The 20897-nt window shown below is 37.2% G+C and overlaps 1 protein-coding gene across 4 annotated transcripts in view; it reads right to left on the bottom strand.

Moving 5' to 3' along the window:
- LOC131694003 (putative leucine-rich repeat-containing protein DDB_G0290503) overlaps positions 1-3240 on the bottom strand; it is a 49837-nt gene extending 46597 nt beyond the window's left edge. Inside the window, exon 1 of one of the 4 annotated variants that reach the window (XM_058982336.1) lies at positions 3123-3240. The gene's annotated coding sequence lies outside the window, so the exon portion shown is untranslated. Of the gene's footprint in view, positions 1-3079 lie in introns of all 4 variants that reach the window. The other 3 variants (XM_058982334.1, XM_058982332.1, XM_058982333.1) reach the window with 3 other exon arrangements.
- Between the last annotated feature and the right edge of the window lie 17657 nt (positions 3241-20897).

Below are 20897 nucleotides of genomic sequence, written 5' to 3'. Positions count from 1 at the left end.
AATGTTGGGGAGACTTGACCAAGTTTTTATGGGGAGACATGACCAAGTGGCAATTAGCTGAAAGATACAAAATTCCTGATATTTATTATGCTTTGGTATCTACTGTTAATGTTAATCACGCCATAAAAAAATCCCACCTCAAGCATAAGTCTTTATATTTTAGTATTATTAAACAAAGTTAGCAATAGTAGGACTGATTTCGTGATGTGTGAACATGTAATGCAAGCAGTACAGTTAATCCTTAAAAAGAAATGCATTAAAAACATCGAAATTTATCAAATGCAACCCTTTTATATTTTTTACTGCTACCCAAAGATCTCGACAATATGAGAAAAAAAATAATTATAGTATGTTTTATGACATAATTTTTTGTTATGATTTTCCAAAATTCTCTTGGTCAAGTGTCCCCATGCCTTGGTCAAGTCTCCCCGCAGTGGGAAAAAAAACGATCTCAGAAAAACTTTTGTAACTTTTCAAAAATTAAATTAAAAATTCTGCGAAAAATCTTGAAGACGCACAATAACTTTGCACATAATATTTCAATTACTTTTGAAGGATTGACGGCCTTTTTAGAGATTTATGCAGTTTTAGCTGAAAACCTGGTCAAGTCTCCCCATGTTCCCCTACATGTATTGGCTGTGTATGTGTAGACTAGACTAAATTAGACTATAAGCTTGTGTGATACAGTCGTAACGACTTGATTGCACAATGTAACCCCTGTTTTACCGTGTCTGTAAGTTATGAAACTTGACGCTATAACAGCGTATGTAAAATGTTTTAAAATTAATATCGTAATAGTTTATTTGAATTGGTAATAATATATTTCAGAAATTGAATGCAACTGTGTGGGATTCGAGGATAGATGGCAGAATCTGATAATATTCACCGTAATTGTTTCAGCAGAGAGCAGTCTTGGGGCGCTCTGATTTTTCCAGAATTTTAGAACATTTATCTTCTACTTTCATTTAAATGCCGAGTGGTTTGCACGTTTTCGAGTTGTAGGATTTAGAAAATGAGCTATTTTCAATAGAAAAACGGGAATATCAAAATCTGTAAATACAGGTGATACCAGGTTAGTTTCCTGTACAACGTTGTCGTTTAAGTAACCTTCTAAAAATCGTTTAAAGCTGCATAAAAGAACTTATGGTACAAAAGCTGTATCACTGCATCTCGAAAAACATAACAGTTACAATCTTGATGTCTTAAAAAAAATCTTCATGGTAAATTTCTCTACTAATTTGACAACGCGAGACTTTTTTAAGTAGAATTATTAAAGAAAACAAATTTCGTAACTCACTATAAGGTGGATTAATCATCGATCCGATGAGATAGAAAGAAGGCGTGTAGAAGCTCTCTTTTTGCACTTTGGGACCACTGTGCCGTGGTTTAATCAGAGGGATACCCATCGGTTGTTCCTTCTGGTCGGTTTTTAGAAGAATAGTGCTGTTCAAAACAGTACCACGGCAACCAACCCCCCCCCCCCCCCCCTTCCTAACATTGGTTCAACTTCGAATAGACTGCTGTTCACGTACAATGGAATATTCAACAACTTCTACCTCTGACTACCATCTTGAACTCTTCTTTAGTTAACATTAGGTTTGTTCCAATACACTGAAGTTGCTCCAGAGCAAACAGGAGCCAAAAATACTTTCTACTTTTCACTCCGGATTGCTACTAGAAGAAGAAAAAAGGGATGAAGAGAATAAAGGAACGGTTTTCTCACTTTTTGCTCCGGAGTGCTTTCAAGTTTATCCTGGTATTGGAACAAACCTATTAATCACATCTACGATCGTATCGCTTCTCTAGAAACAGCAAACTTCTCTATGTAGTTCGTTTGTTCTAGGCTTGATATTGATATTTGACATTTCAATTGAAACCATGCCAACAAGAAATAAGTGTCTGAGTTTTAATGAAAGATGTAAAACGTCATTGTAGAGTTTGACATGGGTCCGTGAGTGATTTATTGGCCAATACCTCATGAACCACAAAAAGCTTCAGCAAGCCAGACATGCAACTGAATAAATCAATCGTATGTCCATCTGACATCACTAGTATACATAATTTTGAAACCTTCGCACTTAATCATTCACAAACAAATTTACCGTATTTTTCCAACCGTAGATGAGATAGATCATTGAAATCGGAAAAGAATTCCGTGAAAATATTTACAATAAATATTTACATCGGAAAAATGGAAATTAGATGCAGACGAACAGTATTTTAAACGATTACTTAAATTTGGCACATTTGACAGATTCCATGGTCTACTGAATATTTCATAATCAAAATTAAGAATGATAACGCGTGTCATTAACTAATAGCGTTTTCGTTTTTACCATGTTCTACACTGACGTAGTGCAAAAAAGCGATAGACTGATTACACCTAAGTTTGAATGAGTGTACATCGCTGTAGTGTACTGTCAAAAACGAAAATGCCATAAGGCCTGGGTAGTCCTGAGAGTTTCTAGAGTCTAGAATTTTGATTTTCTTGACAGAAGTTCCACATTCCATGGTCACAAGTACAAAAGTCAAACCAATTAGGGAACCTCCAACCTTTTTTAAGCTGTGGTCAATAAATTTAAAATATTAAATTAATAATTAGAACATTTGAACAAGCAAAGTGATTATTTTCCCTCTAGACATAAAAACTCCATACATAAACGCACTATTAAACCGGCAAATTAGTCATTCTCGCCCACTCATCTTCGGTGGTTTCCTACATTCGATGAAAACGGTCACAAAAATAATACCAGTAGACTGTCGCAAGTCATTTGACAGCTACCCGTTCGGTTTTCCTAGAGCGAACACACCTCTGGTTGACTGTTTTATAGGTTAATACTGCACAGGCAATTTCAGACAACAAAAAACACTAATGGAGACGAATGGTGTGTAGTAAAAATAACTTTTTCCCCTAATTTTGCACTAGTTGGATTTGCGCCAGGTAGGTGCAGAAATTAAAAATTAACAACGTCACTCGGATGCAGCTTTACTGCATCAGCAAAGAGAGAAAGAGAACGGAAAAAACGGTAGTGAAAATCGTCGTCATTGTATTACAACTTAATCATTTGTCACAATCTACATTTTTGCACTGAAATCCTTTCAATCTTTGGATTACTACTGACAGGATTCACCTCCACCGATTGACAAACTAAATGTATTCGCCTTGAGACTGAAAATCCGACTTAAGCTCCTCTCGTTGACGCAAATTGTCGCGAACTGGTGGTCGGAGAGTTGGATTAGAACTGAGCCGGCTCCGGCGGTATTTCAATCTGCAATGCGTCTGCATAGTCCACCCAGTGAGGTAACCCGCTGGAACGTAACAGTGCGCGAAATTCCCATCCGTATGGTGCACGCACAGAATACGGCGCGGCGGCAGTGTGCCATCCTGTTTCAACACAGGCCTTATCGCCGCAAGCCGAGACTGGGTTCGCGCTTGGAACGATGCGGATCATTACTCCTCGGGCCTATACATTTATATTTACCGCTGAAGATGCGATGTTTGGATAGGTCGGATTGTTTTTATTTTATTCAAGCTGTCTAGCGGTTCGTTGTGCGGAGGAAGATACTTGGCATAGAGCTAAATCTGTTTTTTGTTGCCTAATTACGCTAGTCGGCAGTTGCCTAAAACTCTTACGTTCGCCAATCTGCTGATGATTTTTGCTCTGGATTCAATTTTGCACTTGAGATACGCAAAGGGTTGAACTCTGTGCAAGGGAAAAAATTACATTACTGAACTTTAATATTCTCAAGGCAAAATATTTATTACTGATTCACACATCTTTACATTTAGAACTAATTGAATATAAATATTGTGACAATTGGTGACATCACAGTTGAAAATAGTGGAAGCTCTTTTTGATGGCTTAGAAGGAACCTGATGCGACTCATGATGTATAGAAAACATATTCACTAAAAAATACTTGTTATTCATTCAATGGTATATCGCACAATAATATTCATTTCATTAAACATCTAGATTGCAAAGCATATAAAATAATAATTATCATCGCTTACATTGTGCCATTGCGCAATAATCGGAGACGAATGAAAACCTGCATTGAATAAATGCGCCGTTGCACACTGATCATCTTTCATACAAAAGTCGGACAAAACCTCAAAAAATGGTCCACATTTGATGAAAATTTCACATGTGTGTAATTTTGTGGTACTGATTTCATATTTGGAGTTATTTTTTTAAATGTTTTTTACCTCAAAATTTTGCCACTTAGAGTGGTTCGAAAATTACATTTACGAATATTCACTGCACTGTATCTGAAAATTCATTTTCAAAAAATTTGGTTTTGTAACTTTTTTGCAGAATACATCTATTGTCAATTGTTGATAATGCAGAGAGAGATCTATAAATTATATTACCCTGGCTATTCAAACACTACCATTCGTCTCATTCAGACATATGCTCGTTTTTCATACCTCGGGGCAGAAGGGGGAAAAACAAAACATTCATTTTCGGAAAGTACACTAATTTTCAGGTGTCATTAACTACAAGCGATCTTTCCGAACTGTTTCAAAAGGCGTCTCATGAAAAGGCTAATACAGGCCGACTTCTGAATCAATTCCATTTTAAACGCAACAGTCGATAGAGCCAGAATCGGTTGTTACATTCGAAATTAATTTCGATAAGGAAACTATCCGAATTCAACTCAGACTCAGACATATAAACGAGTGAAGATGGAAAACAGCGATCTTTCACAAGGACGTGTTCGTCGAAGAACTTAAATTTGAGGGCATCCTCGTCAACCTAAATGCGAACGAGTAAACGGCAGTACTAACAAGGACGTGCAATGCGACCATACCGAGGAATGTGAAATCGAGAAACAATCGCCGGGTGCAATACTACGATTACCGATCTACGTATAAGTTGCCTCCAAACTTGGAAAAGAAATCAGAAGACTCGTAATGACACCGAAAGAGGGGATCAAGCTGCAAGACCCGCTTTCAACAAAGCAGTCAAGCTGAGCACAAAAGCCTGCATTGAAGAGCTTTGCCACAAAGTCAACGCGAATTCTCGAGGAGAGGCATACGAAGTTGCCATGACAAAGATAAAAGGCCCAGCTGCACCACCTGAAAGGTGTCCAGAGAAGATGGTGGTCATCATCGAAAAGTTTTTCCCGCAACATGAATCAATTTTCACCGTACAGTGAAGAGGATGATTATAAAGAAGCAGCTCAAATTACCGACAAACAGCTGATCGAGATGGCGAAAGCCATGAAAGTGAAGAAGGACCCAGGACTAGCCCCAAACTTGGTTCGGAAAACAGCGATACAGGAAAAACGGGATATGTCCAGGAAGATCCGATAATTGGAAGCGACAGAAGTTTCTACCAATGCCGGGAAAACATGGAGATCTTTCAGCGTATAGGTCAATATGTCCCTTGGTAGAGTCGAAAGCTGATAGAGAAAGTAATCCTGAACATGCTGACTAAGTACACGCAGCGTAAGAACGGCCTGTCACGCAAATTGGCTTCCTTATAGGCAAGTCTACAGTGAATACCATCCAAACGGTCGTGGGAGCTGCGGAGACAGCAGAGAAAAGGATATCGCTATTGCGTGAAGACCTTAGACGTGAAGAAAACTTCAACAGTGCTAGCTGGGAAGCAATCGCCCATTCGCAGTGCAGCATGACGGTTCCTGAGTAACTCTGCAGGATTTAAAAGAACTACTTTCGGCACTGAACACTGACCTACGAGACGGACAACCCAAGTAACAATTTAAGTTTTATAGCACACTACAAGTGCAATCTAAGTTTTAAGAGAGAGTTCAAGGGCACCATAAAAACTCAATTTTTACTAGGGAAGGGAGAATGACAATTACGGTGGGCGTTCCTCAGACCTTAGTTTTCGACCCGACGCTGTGGTACGCGGTGTACGATGCAGTATAGAAGCTGAACCTTCCCACAGGTGTAAAAATGGTCGAACTATCAGAATAGATTGCGACAAAATTGGGAGCTAAATGACTCTCACCACGGGCATCAGTATCGAAAGAAACTCCGCCGCCGAGAAAAAAATGGCTCATTGAGATGGATCGCGAAAACAGGAACTAAATATGACTTACAGAAACGGGAGCCAAATTGCTCAGGGAAGTTCACCGCTCTGATTATCCGATTAGGCGTTCGAAGCTAAACGGCTCTAATGTATGCAGAAGTTGATGGAGTACAAGAGAAAAGCTAAATAGCTGAAAGGACTAGAAAATTGATGGATCAAGCGATACCCCAAGAAAACTGCAAAAAAATCATGAGCAAGACAAAGGGCGAAACAAAATTAAGTTTGTGAAATTCATATACAAACATGTTTTTTACCCCATGAGCACTCGTGCTGTTGTGATCAACACTTTGAGAATTTCCGGTATCATTTTGTTGCAAAGACATTTATCAACGCCATGCCGCCTTGTATTCCTCAGATAACATGTTCTGGGCAAGATATAATCATTTTTTTCACAGACACACCTCAAATGCCGCCATTAAATCTGAAATAGATTATTAAATGTAACTGTAAATGGATCAAGCGAAATGAAAATTTTGACAAAAGAACTATTCGAAATATATCGTGATCTCGATCATATGCAGGGTAATTAGTTTCGGAAAACCTGTTCGGAAGATCAAGAGCTATCCTGTGGAGGACTAAACAGTTTTCAACTCTGCCACTAGGTAGCACCAGTGATATTTCTATTTTTTGTGTTCGCTGCATCTCATGATCGAATCAGCGTCCCCACGATGTAACGCCCTGATGCAGTCTCGTGGGGCAAAAGGAATGAAGAAAAGTAAGCACTGTTTTTAGTGGTTAGGTACTAAAGTGAGTCCCACCCAGTGCCAATTAGGGCATTGCAAAAAAACTTTTTTTTGAATTCTCAAAGGCTCCCCCCCTCCCATATCGTGACAAATGTCAAAGTAAGCTTAGATGCCAAATTTCAGATCATTTGGACAATTTTAGACCCCCGCCCAATTCGCTTGAAATTTTTGAAATTGGTGCTATGGGAAAATATAGAGGAAAAATATACTAAATGCTATAATTTTTGAAGTAGCTATCAGAAAATTACAATCTATACTTCTTTTTAAAGTAAATGACCTAAGTATTTGAAGGGAGATATCCTCTATCTAGAAAAATAGGGGAAAGTGGGGTACTGGGTCATTTTGGCCCCAAAATCCTCCATTTTTTCCTAATTTTTCTGCTTTGTGATGCAAATCATACATATTTTGGAATTTTTCTAATGTGAACAAATCTCATAAATCGAACGGAACCTTTTTGACCCTTGTTCGAATACGGGAAGTTGGGGTTATAGGACCTTTTGTCATTAATATTAAATGTTATAATTTTCTCGTGCATATATCTCTATTATTCTTCAATCAATTTTCATGAAATGTAGCTTGTTGAACGCGGAAAATTCTTATGAATACATCAAAAATGAATTCGTTAGCGGTAAAATTCAGACACATCAAATTTTTGGACACTAATTCTACAAATCACATTTTTTTCGTTAAATGTCCTAATACCTCAACTTCCCCTATTTTTCCAGGATGGAAACTTTTCTCATGCGATCCTCAAGCGTATTTTACACTAAAAGTAGTCAATTTAATAAGAATTTTGTTGTTAAATGGAGTTAATATGTGCAATTTTATGATAGAAATGTGAAATCGAGACTATATATCAGATAATTTGATGTTTCTGAATTTTACCGATAACGAATCTATTTTTATTGTGTTCCTAAGGATTTTTCACGTTTAACAAGGTACATTTTATGAGAATTGATTGAAGAGTAATAGAGATATATACACGAGAAAATGATAAAATTTAATATTGATGACAAAAGGCCCTATAACCCCAACTTCCCGTATTCGGACAAAGGTCAAAAAGGTTCCGTTCGATTTCTGAGATTTTTTCACATTAGAAAAACTCCAAAATATGTATGATTTGCATCACGGAGCAGAAAAATGATTAAAAATAGGAAATTTTGAGACCAAAATGACCCAGTACGTACCCCACTTTCTTCTATTTGTCTAGAAACAGGAATGTCTTCCTTCAAATACTAAGGTTATTTACTTTAAAAAGAGGTATAAATTGTATTTTCTGATTACTACTTCAAAAGTTATAGCATTTAATATATTTTTCCTCCATATTTTCCCATATTACCAACTTCAAAAATTTCAAGCGAAGTGGGCGGGGGTCTAAAATTGTCCAAATGATGTGAAATTTGGCATCTGAGATTAATTTGACATTTGTCACAATATGAGAGGGAGGACCTTTGAGATTTTTTTTGCAATACCCTAGTGCCAATACAGCTTTTTAACCTTTCTATAAACACACACAGACCATTTTCAGATCTTGACGAACTGAATCTAATGGCACTCTAGATTGAAAAGTCGAATTTCTGAGTGATTGCGTAGCCTTCCTTCTTTGAGAAATGCAAAAAAGTATTGAGGATTCCTTTACGTTTCATAAATTTGTACGTCCATCAAATGAAGTTTTTAGTTTTCTGATGTGACTACATACTGCGCAACAAGATGGGAAAAATGCAAGGATTTTGAAGAGATGCACGCAACAGAGCCGGGTTGCTAGATTAATAATAAAATCCACTTGTTTTAAAGTCATGCTGCTTCTTTAGTTCCATATCAACAATAGAATTGGGCTAATAAGATTTGTAAACAAACTTTTGTTTTGCTGACTTCTCTTAATTTGTTATATTTCAACCCAGAAGACATTTGAAATTGATTCTACCAAGGGTAAAGATGTTGATTCATGTGTATCTTTCATGAAATTCGACTCGACAGCGGAGTAATGAGCGAAATAAGTTTGTTTATAAAAATCTCATTAGCCCTTTTGAAGAATTGATATTGAGTTAATAACTTTTCTCAGCGAATTTTCACAAACCTACAATGTTCCACGAATGTGTTCAGTAGAATAATATCTTTGGAATTATATAGTGTTCTCATGAATTAATTGATGAGGTGATTTTTTAAGAATTTATTTTCTATGTTCATCGCTTTTCCATACTAATTTTCATAACAACTTTGGAAATTTTTGGAGGGTCCGTAGACGCAACCATCGGTACCTAAATTTGCACAATTACTAAGGGCCATGAAAGGAATCAGTAGAGCCTAGTGGAGCTAATAGTCAAAAATTGAACCACTAGACAATGATAAACCATACCCTTCTTTTAAGACTAAGATTGTGAGACTCGAGTCAACAATACAGGGTGTTTGGTTCATGTTTAAGAACCTCTGGGGGGTGATAGACTGACATATTTGGAGAAAAAAATTGTTCTACACATACCATCAAATCTCAACCTTTACAGAGTTATTGGACTTTATGTGTAAAAAGCTTATTTGTCTTAAAATACCTCTAACTCAAAAAGTATACTTTATATTTCAAATATTTTAGGTCCACTGGGAAGGTGAGAAAATTTCGCATTGAGTGATGTCCTCACATGTTTCAGCTAATGAGTTTAAGTAGCCTTTTCAAAGTAATTTAGTGAAAATTAAACAATTTTAATCGATTTTTCGTTCATTTCTTGAAAATCGTAATAGTTAACCTCATCATTTTAATAATCCAGATTGTTAGTCTTGAAGAGCTGCATAATTCGTTCTTTGACATGATACACTTACCTTTTCTTATTTTCATGAGTTTGGGTTATTCAACTTGGATATTTTTATCTTATTTTCACTAATACCAGCTCTAATTGAAAAAGTATGGCACTTATTGTACTTTTTTTTTCTTTTTATTCGAAAGCCAGACAAATTTTACAGAGAAAAATGTATTAATACATTTCAGTTAAGTGAATTTAGTATTCTTTTACAAGTAAATTAGTTTTAAGTTAGTGCTATTATTAGCATTTTCGTTAATTATCTTAAAATAGTAAATAATAAACATCACCATTATTAACATGGAAATAATGCATCTCAGCAAGTTCTACAGTTCTTTCTTTGACTCCATTCAATTATCTCTTTTGGTTTCGACGCAAAATCGTTTTTATCGCATCGCTTCATATGCAAAAATAACGATTTCGAACCCACTACATTTGTGGTGAGGTCATGCTGTGTTAACTATTAAATAGCAGCAAAACGAAAAGAGATATAGACAAAAGGCACGTTCTAAAATCCACCAGCAACTCATCGGTATTTTGATGACTTTTTGTTGCGGGAGAGTAAAGCGACGCGCTGTGACACCAGTGTGCAACATAAACAAAGCTTGATTATGTTGCGCGAGAGAGAGATCATCACATCAGACAGCTCAACAATCCATCGTACGGTGAGGGCCGATGATTTGGTCAACAAACGGCATCGAGAGGAAAGAGACTTTTAAAGTACACATACCAATACACCAGTTATTTGGCATGCGCTAGTATTGAATTGCTGGTGAATAAGTTTCACTTCTGCGTGTCAGTCGAGTGAGCAGTTTAGAAACTGATTGGACTTGCGCCTGTCGTTTTTTTCCTATTTTCGGCCTGGGCAACTTATGCGCATCTTATGTACATTTTAGTTAATAAATTGCTTATCCTAAACACTAGTTGCGCACTCTGAAAATAAGACAATAAACAAAGACCAAGTTCACTATCTCGCTTTTCAATTGCAATCAGAATACTCTTCCTTTATGGACTATACTTTAAATGCATTTTTTTAGCTTCCTACAGCTAATTATATAGCTATTTGAGAGTTTTTCGTGTTGGGTCTACTAAAAAGGTCTATATGTACTCGTCTCAATGCTTCAGGCATTAATTGAGATGAAACCAAAACTGTTATTAGCATTTATAATTTAAGTTTGATTCGGTGGTAAGTAGTTTCTTCAAAATTGTTCGCGCTTTTGAAGATTCAAAATTTGGATATCTCATCTTCAGTTCTGTGTTTTCCGCACAGCTGAACGGTCAGTTAATTTTTTCAATTGATAGCCACGCTGGCTTCAATTTACTGATTTTCAGTAATATATTTCCCGAATTTCAGCAAAACAAACGTCACTTGTACTGAGATCTTGGTTAGCTTGGCTGTATAAAACTTGGTAAAAAGTTGCGGAAAAGTGAGAGTCGGTAGAACAAAATTAATGGTGTAGCTTCCAATCTGCTTATTTCGTTGACGTTGCAAAATGCCTGTATATTTTTATGAAAATATAAGGTAATGAGCAGATTTTCTCCTTGTTTCTATTATCACCCTACCTGTTAGATCAGAAAAGCACCTAAGCCTAAACAAACAGCATATTTACTGTTGGAAAATAATTCAAACAATAATACGTTCAATATTGCTGATGTATACCAATCACTTCCCGATCAGAATGAAATAACAAGATTATAACAGAACACAATTTTTGTAACATATTGTGTTATAAATTAGGTCTCGTTAGTAGTTAAAATAACAGAAATTTATAACAAGTAACAATGCGAGAGATAGTTGTGAAATATTTCTGTTATGTGTTTCTGATCGGGTTAAGGGACCATAGATGTTTTTCTACGTTTTCTGACCCGTCTTAAAAAAATCATCGAACGCGAGAATGTAAAATATATTGAGATCTCTTACGTAGTTAAAAACACACTTTAGTGTTTAAATACAATATTTAGCGACATGCAAAAACTGCTTTACTGCCCCTCTTCGGTACCTTGAAGTTGTTTAGGCAAAACAGATAAAAAGCGCAATAGTTGCAATGCTATTTTGAAAATACTTTCGAGAGTCCACAGAGTTCCAGAACAAAGAATAAGCCAGCGGTCACTGCTTGATGAATGTAAAATTCACAAATTTTACATTAAATGCGGTGTTGTTTTTGTCGAAAGGAATTTTTTAACTTTAATTGGAACTAATTGGAATTTGAATTCGAGTTTGTGTAAAATTGGTCAATTCATATTCTAGAACTTATATGGACCTTAATCCAGTCACCAGTATATATTAATATCAGTAAATCTACTAAAAATGCTTCCGAAAAAAACTCTCTGAGTTTTAGTACTGGATTCATGAATTTATCAGTTATACGGATGCTCTGGATCTCCCGGGAGATTCGGATGTAGCTACGAAAGTGAACATTTGAGTGAACGTTTCAATTTTATTTTAGTTGTGATTTTCTACATGCCTTAAAAATTATTACGAAGGTTTTGAATCAGTTTTATCGATTGACCACATTATCTTTGTACAGTATTACTGAGGCCACACATGATCTACTTTGGCACCGATTCCTGTTGGCCAACCGCATCAAAGACAGTAATACACTCAGGTTTTTTTACGCGGGGGATACGAGCCGCGTAAATGAAAACCGCGTAAATGAAAGCCGCGTAAATTTCAAAATCCGCGTAAATGAAAACCGCGTAAATTTCAAAATCCGCGTAAATGAAAACCGCGTAAATTTCAAAATCCGCGTAAATGAAAACCGCGTAAATTTCAAAATTCGCGTAAATGAAAACCGCGTAAATTTCAAAATCCGCGTAAATGAAGACCACTTAAATTTAAGAATCCGCGATAAAGGGAACCTCATTGATGGATACCGCGTAAATTTCAAAATCCGCGTAAATGAAAACCGCGTAAATTTCAAAAACCGCGTAAATAAAAACCGCGTAAATTTCAAAAACCGCGTAAATGAAAACCGCGTAAATTTCAAAATCCGCGTAAATGAAAACCGCGTAAATATCAAAATCCGCGTAAAAAAAACCGCGTAAAAAAATACCGCGCAAAAAAACCGCGTAAAAAAAAACTTGAGTGTATTTACCAAACTCTGAATTTCTAACAAACAATTTGGTTTCAAAAACATTTAAATATGGCTTAAAATAATTTCGAAATTATTCGTTACAAAAATGTTACACCTAACGAAGGCTAACATTTTTCTCGTTGTTTCACTTCATATAGTTTCGTAGTAAGTAGGGGAAAGTGGTCGGTTGCCGTCACTGGTCGGTTGTCGACAATTGATTCGTAGGTTCTGTACTACAATCAAAATATTTGTTGAACAAGTGAAAACCTGCTTAAAAGTTTTTTTGATCAGTTGCTTAGTGTTATAGAAAGAAGCAGATCGATCGAAAAAGTATGCCCATAGAATATTTACGAGGTGAATTAATTTTATATTGCGGTTTAAAAATTGAATGCAACCGAAACGTTCGCCACAATTGTTTTATTCTGCTTTTAAAAAGGTTACTAAATCGGTTGTCGGTTCCCAAACATGGTCGGTTATGTGCACCCCATTTTTGTGGCAAGTGCTTAATTCTCTCTAACCTAATCAATATGGGTATTTTCGGAGCAGGCTTTACGAGTAGATAGCAGAGATCGATTTAGGGCGCAATTCTGAAAACCAAGATGCCAACTTCCGGTGAACCGTTTTTGATAATTTACATGGGAAAAGCCCATGGGTCGTGTTTTCACCGCTGGGTAGTACTGTATACACCAAATTGTCACGACCAGAGAGTCAACCATTCATAAACCACGTAGACCAAAATTTGAGAATTTGATTGCTTTGCTTGAAAATCTCCCATCACGGTATTACACTTAAATGGCAGCAATAGGAGCACGTCTTACCTGTGAGGCAATCGTAAGCAAAAAGATGGCCGGTCGAGGTTGCTGCGATCAATGAGCCCTTTGGCTCGTCGTTGCACGCTGGTGTGCATATACGAGCAATGCATTAATGGCTCAAAAAATCGTGTTGCTCAAGGCATTTAGCTGAATACAATGCGGTCGTCCCGATCTACCATGCCAAACTTTGTAGCGGTAATATTTTATGCTGGCGGCCATTTTGTTTTAGTCTTACGATTGATTATATGCAATTATGCGATGTCATTATGCTAGAACAAAAGGAAAAATATTTGTTTTGTGATTTGAATATAATGTGGTTGTCCCGAACCGTCATGCCTAGTTTTCATTGCGGCAAGGTATTTTTTGCTGATGCGAGAGCTTTTTTTATTCAATTGCGATGTGGCGTACTAAAAGGGGCCATTCATTTACCACGTGGACAAAAAAACCTTTTTTATGACACCCTCGTGGACAAGTGTGGACAATTCCTAAACCCCTACCCCTCCCTACGGTGTCCATGTGGACTTTAAAAAAAATGGGTAGTTTCATAAAAATGGGATTTAGAAAATTTTCCCATGTGGAAGACTAATATGTAGCAAACCTTATGAAAATCGTTCAAATCTTAACGACTTATAATATTTCAAAGATTCATCACAAAATAACCTTTGTATTCTTGAATTGTTTCGTAATTTCAACCTCTGGTTATGAAATCCAAAATTAATGTGATTAGATCATGTTACAGATGATTGTATCAAGTGATTTAAATAAAAAATTCTGATTCTTTTTCGTGCGATTTCTTATGATTTTTTCGATGATAGTTGTCATAGATGTTTTAAATTTTCACACGTGATGCAGACGCACATACTATGCTGTTATAAATAGAGGTGTGCGCCGCGCCGCCGATTTCAGGTAAAAATCGGCGGCGCGCCGGCTTCACACCGATGTGCTTACTATTTTTACATGCAATCGTCGGCGTGGCGCGCACCTCTAGTTATAAGCACTTGGACTATTTAAAAATATTTGAATAAAACCGCTCGCACCAATGACAATACAAATTTGTTTCATTTTTTTTATAAAAGACAAAAATATGACGCCGTGGACATTACCCATACCCCCACCCCCATCCCAATGGACAAGCATGGACTTTCTCGTGACCTCTACCCTTTCCTAAATTGTCCACGTGGTATATGGATGGCCCCTAAGCTGATTTTTGCGAAATATAATATATGCATGCGGCTGTTGAGTTTTTTCTTTGCAGACTACAAAGCAGCCATTTTCGTGACAGGCGATCAAGCAGGAATTTTGCTAGTATGAAAAGGCACGTGGTTTACAAGCTTTCACAATTCTTTTTTTTCGAGTCGCCATATTGTTTTTGGGAAACCTTTCAGTTTACACGCTTTCACTCTTTCCTTATTTTGGTTATTGCGTGGGGGATTCTAACTGGATTCTTTTTACAATAACCGGCAGGATCGCCAATGTAAGAATTTGATTCTGCCAATGCTCAATCTACTATTAAATTTATTCTACATCATTTTCACATCAATTTGAAAACACGCTTGTTTGGAATTATTATTATTTTTTATTTGTGATCATTTATCATTATTCCCGAAAATGTGGTGGGAGAGCGGAGTTACCCTTTAGACTCCCCCTCCTTCCCTCTGGCTACGTGCCAGCGTGGACTTCAGTCTGACTTGTCCTAATCTTTAGTTAACCCTCCGGAAGTCGCGCATATGGCTTACCGAACGAGCAGCCGCTGGTCCCCTAAGACGATTTCGCTAGATTTTCAGAGCAGCGTGCACTCAGTGCACTAGCACGACTTCCGGAAGGTTAAAATATAGGTTGCCTGAAACTCACTCAATTGCAATGAATGCGATCCGTCAGTGCAATAGTAGTGCGTAATATTCACACCAGTTTTTCACATAGGCACATATATTGTGCATCTAATGAAGAATAATGTTCAAAATGCCTTTGATGGTAGTTGAAATGAATAAATTTCCTTTTTTAATGCAAAAGACTTAGATGTTTTTTGAACAAAAAAATTCTAAGTCCTTTGAAATGCAAATAACTTAGAAGAATTTTGGCCGTTAATTTTTTGCGTGGATTTCGAAATTACCACGGTTTTTTCAAAAAATATTCTAAGTCCTTTTGAATGCAAAAGACTTAGAAGATTTTCGGAAAGCTGGAAGAGACGGGTCTGGAAGATTCCTCATGGCCCGCACCTCAACAATATGGACATTTTCGGAATGGTCTTGAAGTAGGTACCAGAAATTGATTTTTGACGCCATTTTTAAATCTAAGATGGCGACTTCCAGTTTAGTGAAATTCGCTATAACCCAATCAGTATGGGAAGTAAAAATAGCTTTAATTAATCAGTTGAATTTACTTGAATTTTAGCAATGTGTTTAATTTGAATCAATTAAAACCCCCAACTCACATTACATACATCTCACATAAAATCACATAAAAATATTTTACATTTCGCTAGTTTATGATTAGATCTTATATTCGAGGATGTTTTGGATGATCGCCCAGATTTTTCATTCGGGAATTTCGGTTAACCGCCATCTAGAATTTCAAAATGACGTCAAACATCGACATTTGTTGCAGAGAATCTCGCTAAGCCGGAAATCACCATCTTGGATTTCAAAATGGCTTCAAAAACCATTTTTTCATGGACAACCTTGCGTTGAAGATGCTGATTTATTTATTTATTTATTCCTGGCACCTACTCGTTAAGACCATTCCGAAAATACCTATATTTATTGGGTTACAGCGAATTTCGCTAAACCGGAAGTCGCCATCTTAGATTTCAACATGGCATCAAACATAAATTTCGCTAAACCGGAAGTCGCCATTTTGGATTTCAAAATGCCGTCAAACATACATTTCTGGCACCTACTCGTCAAGACTATTCCGACAATACCCATATTGCATGGGTTGTAGAGAATTTCACTAAACCGGAAGTCGCCATCTTGGATTTCAAAATGACACCAAAAATCAATTTCTGGCACCAACTCGTCAAGACCATTCAGAAAATACCCATATTGTTGAGGTGCGGGACATAAGGAGTCCAGACCCGTCTGTTCCATCTTTCCGAAAATCTTCTAAGTCTGTTGCATTCAAAAGGACTAGGCAAATTTTTTGCAAAAAACGAGATAATTGCGAAATCCGCGCAAAAAAACGGCCAAAATTCTTCTAAGTTCATTGGATTTAAAAGAACTCAGCATTTTTGTAGGAAAAAGTCTAAGTCTTTTGCATTCAAAAGGACTTATTTTTGCAAAAACCGTATTAATTGCGAAGTCCGTGGAAAAAAAAACTTTTAAAAATATTCTAAGTCTTGTGTTGAGAGTTTTTTTAGGCGAACTCTCGAATTAACGCGGTTTTTTTACGAGGATTTTCGAATCAACGCGGCTTTTTACGCGGATTTTCCAATTAACGCGGTACGTATCCCCCGCGTAAAAAAAACCTGAGTGTAATACATTTTCATTATACATGACATGACAACTATATACAAGAAATCAATATTCGAGTTCTAAAATTTTGTAAAAGAAAAGACCAAATCGTTAACTTGAACCAGTAATCAGCGGTTTGAGTTTGGTCGTCTTGATCAGCTGGTAGGAGAAACAGGATAATGTTCGCATAATGTATAGGAAGGATGCCCATATGATCTAAACACCAAAAATGGTTTGGTTAAAATCTCGATGTTTCATGCATTTTAAAGATATTCGTTATCCCAAATTCAAATTCGATTTCTTAGAATTTTTTAGTTCCTTCTTCTGTGGGAATTTCATGTGACCGGACGATTAACAGTTTATATTTCCGGAACCATACAACGGATCCGTACGAAATTTTGTAGCAGGAAAACATAGGGTAAGGTGGGGCAAATCCGACCGTTGGGTAAACCCGACCCCCCTCTGTTACCGAAAATCAGAAGCACTACGCGAACTAATATCAATGGTGTCGTGTAGAGCATCGAAAATAATCATAATGGTGGCTTGACAGCATTTTATTAATCTAAATTGAGATGCTCAAACGACAAAAAGTGTGTTTTTACAACTTTTGATTTGACTTTTGTGCATTATTGCCTACAGGATATTTCTGATTGTTAAAGTGATTGCATAAAAATGTAAGTGGATTTAAATTCTTTGAATAAAGTCCTACAAAGTGCGTAGATGAATTTGGTTCAACCTTTTTCATAACTTTTTTTAATTGCATCGTAATGCAAAATGACGCGGTGGGGCAAATCCGACCTCTAAATAGTGGGGTAAATCCGACCGCTTTTTTGCTAAGAAAATGTTTATTTATCAAATTGAAATATATTTTTATTGTTTTTTATATTATTTTAATGAAAAATGGTTCATAATTACAAACGAAAGACACAAAAACGTGATGATTATAGTATTCGTCAAGCAATTGCTCCGATGCAAATGGGAATATCATTACGTGCTACTGCTCGTGATTTCAGCATTCCAAGATTGATATTGAACTCCATTTTCTTCATGTTACAATTCAATAACACAACATTCATTGATTTATCATTGAAATACCATAAAATTTGGGTAATATCTGACCTAAATCAACCAAAAAAATAGGGGGTCGGGTTTACCCCACCATTTTTGAAAACAGCAAAAATGAACATTTTCGTTAAAAGCTTGTATTTCAAAATATTCCCAAGATCCGAATAAAATGCTATATATAGAAAGTTGCCCAGGAGTCTAACCTTTAATTTGGTATATAAAACGACTTGATCCGATGTAAAGTGAGCATTTTACAGCCAAAACCATTTACTAGGTCGGATTTACCCCACCTTACCCTACCTTTAATTTGAGGCATTTGTGATAATCGGCCAAACCATCACCGAGAAACTGATAATAGCAAAAATAGGGTGACCATATCAGACGAGTAAAAAACCAGGACAGTCGAAAGGGTACTGATTCCCCCCGTTACCTCTCAATCGACATTGACTTTTCCGCATGTGCCAGTTAAAAAGTTATGGGGTCTGGCAGGCAAAGCTTGCACAGTAAAAAAGTTATGGGAGTCTGGGAGGAAGAGCTCTGCCAGAAAATCTTTCATCGGAATTCCACAGTGGCAGTTCTTGCTACACCACCATAAACAAACGTTTAATGCTGAGATGGTCTGTGCAGTACCGGCGAGGAGTTTCCAGTACTAAAAACACGACATGGACGTAAATCAGAAACATCAGTGATCACAAGTCCCTGCGCTATGCCTGGCAATCTTCATTGACAACCATTATCTCTCGACTTGAGAGCTGCAAAACCTACCGTTGTTACCACAAATATCTCCGTTTAATCGATTGTATGAAAACTGGCGGTGTAAATAATATCAGTTTGAGCCCGAGCTTGAAAAAATTGACATCCCTGCGTGAATTTGAAAGAAAACAAAATTCAATTCATGCACGTCGCGATGAAAGAAATGTTTGGTTCGTTTCCCTCGTTTTCGTTCACGCTATTCTCGCTGTTAATGTTGTATGGGCTTTCACGATTACCTGGTTTGAGTTGCTTGTGGGGCCTACGGGCCACGATCGCGTATCTGTGTTCTTTGTTATTTACTTTAATATCGGTAAGCTGGCAGTTGTTTGGGAAGTAGTAGGCACATCACAATGATCGTTCATGCTGTGCGTACGTTCTGTTGTTCCAGTATTCGTTGGTCCCTGAGCTGCAACTCCGGTGGTTTGTGATTTAGTTGATGTTGATGAAGGGCTGTGTGATGGGTATGCTTGCAGTTTATATTGCTTCGTTAGAGGTTTGTGTACATGGTATCTCGTAGTGTGTCTTCTTGTATAACAACGTAGGACACGCAGGAGTCTGTCCTTCATACGTGCACAGCGGGATTTGAGATTTGGTCACGCGTTTTGCTTTGAATTGAAAGTTCAGATATGAAGGAATAGGTCACTCGCATTCTCACGAAACAAAAACCGTTGGAAATACCTAAATTTTCTCCGGGTTTCAAACTTAAAGGATTCCACCGTTACGTATTCCGACATGATGGTTGTAATAAATTTATTAATAGTACCCAGGTGTTCATCGTGCAGACGCATATCAATCTTATCATTGTCAATATAAATGGGTATCTTGGTCCTAACATTATCATGCTCAACGGCGTATTGCATGATGTCATCCATTGCGTAGCTTTCCGTTATAGCCAAAATTTTGAATGTTATCAGTAATGAGTGTAGTGAGCTTGTATAACGACGACTTCCGTTAGTCTAAACTGCATTTGCAAATTTGCTGTTGAATTTTGCTGTTGAGTTTCAAACAACTTGAAATGAATGATCGATATCGTATCGATGAAAGTAACGGTGCTTTATTGTTCACACTGGCTTTGGACGAAATTTATTATTCGATTGCTTTGCTTGTTTATAGTACTGGCACGGTACATATAGACAGCAGAGTTTAGGTAGAAACATTCGTTTGATTCACTGCACTGTTGACAAGCAGAGCGACTGATTAGGTGCTATTTTTCTTTTTATGGAATGGATTTCCAGTAAGACAAGCCACTAGCAAGAGAACTCAAGTAGAAGCAGAAGCACCAAAATGCCGATGTGTCTTTTCAGAGGTTCGAAAGGGAATTCTTCGAGTCCCGGATTGAATGACGATTTAAGCCAAGGAAAAGCGCTGTTGTTTCATCGATATTGACGAGGTACTCTTGGGAGATTTAAAAAACCATCGAAAGGTACAATTGGGAGATTCGACTATATTAAGTTTTGTTTGTCACATTCCGATTGAGGATGAGTATACGTTGCAGTTATGGTTGCGGTCAGTCGTTACTGCGACCTAGAGCATAGTGAAAATCGAAGACTGATTAGATAGAAATATATAAGGCTTACAGGAGCAAAACCAGGACAAATCAAGCATTTTGCTCGACTTCCCAGGACACCAGGACAGACAATGCAAAACCAGGACATGTCCTGAGAAACCAGGACGTATGGTCACCCTAGCAAAAATAACCCGAGAATAGTGAAAAACTTATTTGAGCGCAATGAAAACTTGAATGCCCTATTTATCATACAACTGCGCGCATCAATTAGCAACCATCCTACCAGATGCGAGCCCAAGGGCACACTGACGCCAAAACTTCGTTGACGGTGGTACACGCATTCTTGAAAGAAGCTTATACAACAGGTAAAAGAAGCGAAAGAGATAGCATGTCTGGGTGCCGACCACATGTTGTGAGAATGGGAATTTATTTCAGCCAAATGCATGCCCCCACCATCATTTCAAGAGCGAATGAGAAGCGCGATTGACAGATCTGTATGCGTACCGCGCAGTGCTACCAAAAGTACAGATGTTTCTATAAAGCTGCAGATTATTTGAATTGTATAGGTACAGATTAAAATGATGTGTAAGGAAACTACAGCATGGTACATATTTTTGGAGATAAAATGGTAAAACAATAGTTTT

The sequence above is a fragment of the Topomyia yanbarensis genome, chromosome 3 (assembly GCF_030247195.1).
Source record: "Topomyia yanbarensis strain Yona2022 chromosome 3, ASM3024719v1, whole genome shotgun sequence".
Lineage (NCBI taxonomy): Eukaryota > Metazoa > Arthropoda > Insecta > Diptera > Culicidae > Topomyia > Topomyia yanbarensis.
Note: the sequence above shows the minus strand (reverse complement) of the source record. Positions and strands in the feature narration are given on the sequence as shown.